The following is a 7,180-nucleotide window of genomic DNA, read 5'->3' on the forward strand; positions in this document are numbered from 1 at the left end:
GACAGTTTAGATGTTTGATTAACATGAGGAGCAACTAATATTTATTGGGTCAAGCTATCTTTATTATCATTAATAACATTTTTGAATGTTTCTATGATTTGTTCTTTGACTCACCCTTACTTTACAAATAGATTATTTAGGATCCATTAAGTTTTAGTCTCTGCATCAATATTCTTAAGTCACTGTAGTTTTTATTGCAATATGAACTAAGAATAATTTAACATTTCTGTTTTTCTGTATTGTGAGGTTTTATTCTCTAATATAGGTTCAATTCTTGTGAAGGTAAAATATGAAAGTGCAAAAGAGAAAAAGCTTTATTTCTGAGTATTTCCACTAAATATTCTCTAGAAGTCTATTATTTTTTAAAATAGATTTTTAAAAAAAATCTATTCATATCTTTAGCTACTTATTTTTTTATGTTTAGGTTTAATTAAGTCTCAGAGGGATAAATTAAGGTTCCCTACTTGTATAGTTTACTATTTATTTCCTCAAATTAATTTAATTTTTTCTTCAAAAATTGGAATACTATGTAATTTGATACATATATGTTTAGTATTTATATTAATTCATTTTATATATTACATTTTAGCAAAATGTAATTTCCCCATCTCTTTTAATTAGGTCTATTTTGACTTTTACTTTGTATGAGATCATGATTGCTATGTCTTTTTTTAAATCTTCTAACACTTAATAGATTCTGTTCTAGATCCTTATTTTTAACTGTTTGTATCTTTCTATTTTAAGTGTGTCTCTTGTAAAGAATAGATTGTTGGATTCTGGTTTATAATTTATACTCCCATGCTTTTCCATCTTATCAAGTGAGTTCCCCCAATTCACATTTACAGTTGAATATCAAATTTTGGAGGTTTTTTTTTAAATCAGGAATGCTTTTATTTGTTTTGATTTTTGTTTAGTTATGTCCTACTCTTCATAACCCCATGGACCATGGCATTCCAGTCTCTTACTGCATATTTCCCACCATTTTACTCTCTTCTTTTTTCTTTCCTGTTTTTTTAGGTTTTTTTTTTGGCAAGGCAGTAAAGTTAAGTGACTTGCCCAAGGTCACATAGCTAGGTAATTATTACGTGTCTGAGACTGGATTTGAACTTAGGTCCTCCTGACTCCAGGACTGGTGTTCTATCCTCTGTGCCACCTTAGCTGCCCCTTTCTTCCCTTTTTTATATCCTGATCACTCTTTCAAAGTCTGTTGTGTTTTCTATCATTGTCTCCTTTAAATCTACCCTACCTCTTATCACTGCTTCCTTATCTCTCAGCTCCCTTTTTTCCCTCCTTTTATGTGGGAAAAGATGAATTTCTGTATGTACTCTGTGTGTGTGTGAGTGTGTGTGTGTGTGTGTGTGTGTGTGTGTGTGTGTGTGTGTATGTGTGTATACTCTTCCCTCTTTGAAACAATTCAGATGAGAGTGAGGTTCAAGTCTTACCCATTCCCTCCATTTTACACTCTTTTGTAAAAACTCTGTGCATCTCTTTACAAGATTAATTTCTCTTAATTTCTCTCATTCTTCCCTGCCTTTTCCTTTCTCTCAATCTATCTTCTATTTCATCCTCCTATTTTTCTTTTGAGTTATTCCAACATTAATGGCCTTGCACCCATACTTTCTGGCCAAGAAGAATCCTTCTAACTTCCTTAATGATGTTAAATTTTTAGAGGTTACATGTATCATATTCCCACTTGGGAATGGAAATGGTATAATCTTATTAGTGATTGGAGCATAGATTTGCATAACTGTGATGCTGAATGGTTTGTCTTGGAGTGAAATAAACATCATTTTGTTATTTTTGAGATCATACTCCAGGACTGCTTTTTTTTCCACTCTTTTATTGATTATGAGGGCAACACCATTTTTTTCTAGAAGGATTTTTGGCCCAAGGTAGTATATGTAATGGTTACCTGAATTAGATTCACTGATTCTTTTCCATTTAGATTCACTGACACGAAGGTGTTGGTGTTTAATCTTTCAAAATCCTGTTTGACCACATCAGCTTCTCTTAGTTCATAGATATTATAGTCTAGGTCAATATTCAATATTTACCTTTACAGTATTGGCCTTTCCTTTCATCACTAGATGCATCCACAGCTGTGTTTACTTTTTGCTTTGGCCCAGCTGATTCATTAAAACAGTCTACCTCAGTTTTTTTTTTTTAATCTCTAAAACAGAAATGAAATAATGTTGTGAGGAGCAAATGAGGCAATATTTGTAAAACCTTTTGTTTCCTGGTCCAGCCCTAGTTTGTTCAGGACCCTAAGCTATATCCTGATCCTTAAGTTTCATCAATCAGCTCACTTGCATTGCTTTTATGTACTACAATCAATCAATTAATAAATAAATAAATATTTGGTAAGTGCTTACTAGGGATAAAAATATAGAGTGTCAGACAAGTCCTACTCAGAAGGAGCTTTCAATTGAATGAGGGAGATAAAGACATATGTATATATATATATATACATATATATATATATGTATATATATATATATATACATACAGAATATATAGTATATATATAAGCATATACAGAATAAATAAGAAGTGTCAGGAGATATTTTCTCGAATTTCTGACGCCAGAGGTTGGTGGTCTAAGATTTCTGTCTCTTCATTATGGGGAGATTATAAAAGGTTCTCATTCCAAGGATCTTTGGGTATCAAGATCCAAGGATTATCCTCAAAGTCCTCCCTATATAGGCCTGTTTTCTGATGAAGGGGAGAGTAAGCATGAACTGGTCTTTTGATAGAACCACAGCCAGCATATTAGCATTTTAACATATTAACATATCCCCTCTTGTGGAGGGAACTTTCCTGGAACATCTGATCCTTGTATATTTTGGCCACCATTTTCACTAAACAGCACAGATGAGATTGTTTGGACAAAACAAAAATCGTGGATCTGGGCAGAAGCTCATTTTCCTGGGTGCCCACTTACCCTGATGCCTTTAGGTGAACAAATGAATGTATGTTGATTAGGGCATGAGTTGTTTCTAAATTAGAAATTATTCTGTAGAACTGGAGAAGATGAAAAAGAGACTTTACCTCATTTATATGTAACTTCCATTAATCATCCCCAGTGAAGTATAGATAAAAGGGGCATTAGAATTCATTTACTTAACCATAAAGTCCCCCTTTATCAGTTCTAGAGTCACCTGGGGGCCCCTGAGCATAAAACAAACAAACTAATAAAAACATTAGTGTAGTTGAAAGAGTTTTAGTCTTAAAAATCTGAAGAGCTGGGTTTGCATGCTGGCTATGCCCCTTACTATATTTGTATCACCAGGTAAGTCACAATCTTTTCCTCATGTATTCAAAGAGGGTGCTGGAATAGATGACTTCTGAGGTCCCTTCCAACTTGAGATTCTTTCTATGATATTTAGACCTCTGACCTCTGCTCTAGATAAAATCGATTCCACAAACATTTCTCTAATACCCACCACCACTAGAACTTGTGTTCCTACTGCTAAAGGTGTATTTTCAGAAACTTCTTGTTCATTCTTATCCCCTGTAATTTCCTGCTTCTCCGACTAGAGGCAGATAGGTCACCAGATTGAAGGACATTGACCTGAAAGGGTCATGTCACTTAGGTAACATTGGAATAATTAGCTTACACGAAACCTAGCAGCAGTATCATCGCCATGTGGATTCTTTCTCTGTTGCCTTGATTATTGCTGTTGCTATTCAGTTGTTTCATTCATGACCCCATTTGGGCTTTTCTTGCAGAGATACTGTTGTGGCTTTGCCATTTCCTTCTCCAGCTAATTTTACAGAAGAGGAAATTGAAACAAACAGGGATGGAATGGCTTTCTCAGGGTCACATGGCTACTAGTAATGGTCTGAGGCTGGATTTGAACTCAAGTCTTTCTGATTCTGTGTTTCATACTCTGTTTTGCTATACCATGTAGTTACACTTCTATTGTCTTAGGGGGTTCATATTAAATGAGGAGTTAGGGGTGGCTAGGTGGCACAGCGGATAAAGCACCAACCTTGGAATCAGGAGTACCTGGGTTCAAATCTGGTCTCAGACACTTAATAATTACCTAGCTGTGTGGCCTTGGGCAAGCCACTTAACCCCATTTGCCTTGCAAAAAAACCCTAAAAAAATAAAAATGAAGAGTTATGAATGCCAACCTAATCATTTTGAGCCCCCTTTAGAAAATAAGAGATTTGACATTTATGTTTATCTCTATACTCTTTGAAGATGAGGTAAAATTCATGTTCCTGAAAGTATTTGGGAAGAAAACAGAGTATGAAACAGTATTTCTTAATAGATAGACCTTGGAAGGGGAAATTGAGGAAAGAATGGGGGTTTTCTTGGAGCTTCACTCTGTGTCTCTGGAGGCCTAAGACCAAATCTTCTGCTTCAAGATAAACCTGATGACCCTTCACAGACTCTCCCTTTTTCTACCACAGCTCAGTCCTACTTCTCTCTCCATTCTCCAGATGCCCTTTTACTTTTTCAGCTCTTGAAGGTTGGATTTTACCTCCATTATCAGAGACTCAAAAGCTCTCTCCTCAGTTCTGAACTAATTACTCCTATTGGACAAGATCCATGGCAAATGACCAAGTCTCTTACCTAATCAGAAGGGACTTCTCATTGATCGTAATTGAAATATTTTTAATTCAAGGAGGTATCCAGACATATTTATACCTAACTGAACAATCAAAACACATTTGTAAATGTATCAAGGTTCAGAATTTTTTCATTGAGTCTAAATTGAGTGACAACAGTGGTGATAATTCAATTACTTGTCTAACCCTCACAATTTATGTCTTTGGATGCACTATGCAGCTTCCTACACACTACAAATGGTGATTCTGCCAATGGTCTGGCATCATGCACTCTTGCATTTTTTGGGGGGTCCTTGACAAGTGAATGTCTCTACTGCCACAAGTAGTTTCATTATCTCCTGTCTTTGGAACTAAGTTCTAATTCTTTAAAATGATGAGATCAACTCTAAGATTCCTGCCAGATTTAACCCTCTATGACCTCACAAAGACATTTTATTTCTTATTGATGTCTTGCTTTTTAATTTTCTTGCAGAAAACAATAGCATATTATCTACCTAACTCAGTGTGACATGTCATGTTGAAAGATGCATTTTTTTCTGCAAGTTTTATTTGTTATTTAGTTGTTTTTAGGTTCATTTATTGGGTTATTAGGAAGAAACTAATATAAACTGCAATTATAATTGCTCCCTTTTGAAATTTGCATTTTGATCCAAATTTGCCTCAAAACATTCAGCACTGGGATGAAAGAAGAAACAAAAATTTAATCACTGAAAGAGCTAATAGGGTTATTCTGAAGATCTAAATGGATCACTTGAGAAGTTTTAGACTATAATCAAGAGAGAGTAAGATTCACATTCAAGTCTTGTCTTGGACACATTTCATTTGTGTGACCCTGGGCAAGTCACAAAACTTAGTGTTCCCCAGAAGTTCTCTGCCATATTAGTGTTAGATCTGTCACAAGATGACCTTCTGTACCAGAGGGTAGTTGTATTTGGTGTCTTGAGTCCCCCATCCCTTGAAAAATGTAAAAGCATTTTAATGATACATAAATGAAAACCAGAACCACTACCATCTATACTATATTCATCAATAGGATTATTAATCATTTTAATAATTTAATAATTATTAATTATTTTAATAATTTTGAAAATTCTTTGGTTACTTTTATCAGGTATTAAAAGGTTAATTCTGTATAGATATTTGCAATTTTTGTACAGTTTGTCACATTTCCTCAAGCTGAGGTGTTGTCTATCTATTAAAGAAAGGAGGCAGAATAGTCTTTGTCTAAATAATTCTCTGAATTGAACTGTTGAGGATAAAAGGATTAAATCATGAGCAACTCTTCCCCAGAATTTTTGTTGCCTCTTTGACAGCCTTGTTTCTTAAGCTGTAGATTACAGGGTTCAGCAAGGGGATGATGACTCCATAAAATACCGAAGCTACTTTATTGTTCTCCTGGGACTCAGTGGAAGAAGGTTGTAAATACATGTAAAGAAGAGTCCCATATAAAATGGTGACAGCAGTTAGGTGGGAGGCACAGGTGGAGAAGGCCTTGTATCTGCCTGCGGCAGAGGGCATCTTTAAAATGGCAGTCAAGATGTGTATGTAGGAGAAGACAACTATCATAATGGTTGACAGGGTGAGACCTGAAATGATAATTAACATCAAGATGTTTATATCAGCCTTGGAACAGGAAAGAGCAAGGATTGGGGGAGCATCACAGAAAAAGTGATTGATTATGTTGCAGTTACAGAAGGACAGGGAAAAGAGAAAGCCAATTTGGATGGACGCAGTCACAGAACCCATGAAATAGGATCCAGCCACCAGGTGATTACAAACTCTTCGGGACATGATCGTTGGATAACGCAGAGGCTTACAGATGGCCACATACCGATCTATGGCCATGGCGGCCAGGAGGTAACATTCAGTGATGGCAAAAGGTCCATAAACCTCCAATTGCAACACACATCCTGAAAAGGAGATAGATTTATCAGATACCAGGAAATTCCGTAACATCTTGGGAGTGATAGCTGAGGTATAATACAGGTCAACAAAGGATAAATGCTGTAGGAAAAAAAATACATGGGGGTGTGAAGGCGGGAATCAATATGAATTAGTAGGATCATCCCAGAATTTCCCACTACAGATGTTACATTAGACGATGAGAAACCCAAGGAAGAGGGCGTACTGCACCTCTTGTTGAACCAAAAGTCCCAACAGAATGAATTCAATCACTATGGTGTCATTTCCTTGTGGCATGGCTAGGGCGTGATCTGCAGACAAAAGAGACAAAGGGAAAGACCAAGATAAGATAGTAGGTACCCAGGACTGAGAAGGAAATTATTACTACCATGGTAATTTATTTTTAAAAGTTTTTATTGATCTTTCATTTTTCTATCAAGTTCATTTATGAATTTATCCACCCTTCCCTTCCAGTGAACTTTTTGTTGTAACAAAGATAAATAAAGGCGGGGAGAAGAAGGAAGGAGGAATACAGTAAACATCAAGGATTTTATAAATATTATCTTTTGTGAGGAAGGAAGAGAAAATGGAGAGTGGTTAAATTCATCAGGTTCCAACAGCTCGGTGAGATAGAGAGTTATGAAAACAGGAACTGGTATCCTAGCACAGTGTTATCCACTCCTTAAGTGGATCAGGAAGC

General features: G+C 35.8%; 1 pseudogene; it reads right to left on the reverse strand.

Moving 5' to 3' along the window:
- Positions 1–5,726: 5,726 nt before the first annotated feature.
- LOC141516766 (olfactory receptor 5AK2-like) lies at positions 5,727–6,925 on the reverse strand (annotated as a pseudogene).
- Between the last annotated feature and the right edge of the window lie 255 nt (positions 6,926–7,180).

Source organism: Macrotis lagotis, chromosome 3 (genome assembly GCF_037893015.1).
Source record: "Macrotis lagotis isolate mMagLag1 chromosome 3, bilby.v1.9.chrom.fasta, whole genome shotgun sequence".
In the NCBI taxonomy this organism is placed as follows: domain Eukaryota; kingdom Metazoa; phylum Chordata; class Mammalia; order Peramelemorphia; family Peramelidae; genus Macrotis; species Macrotis lagotis.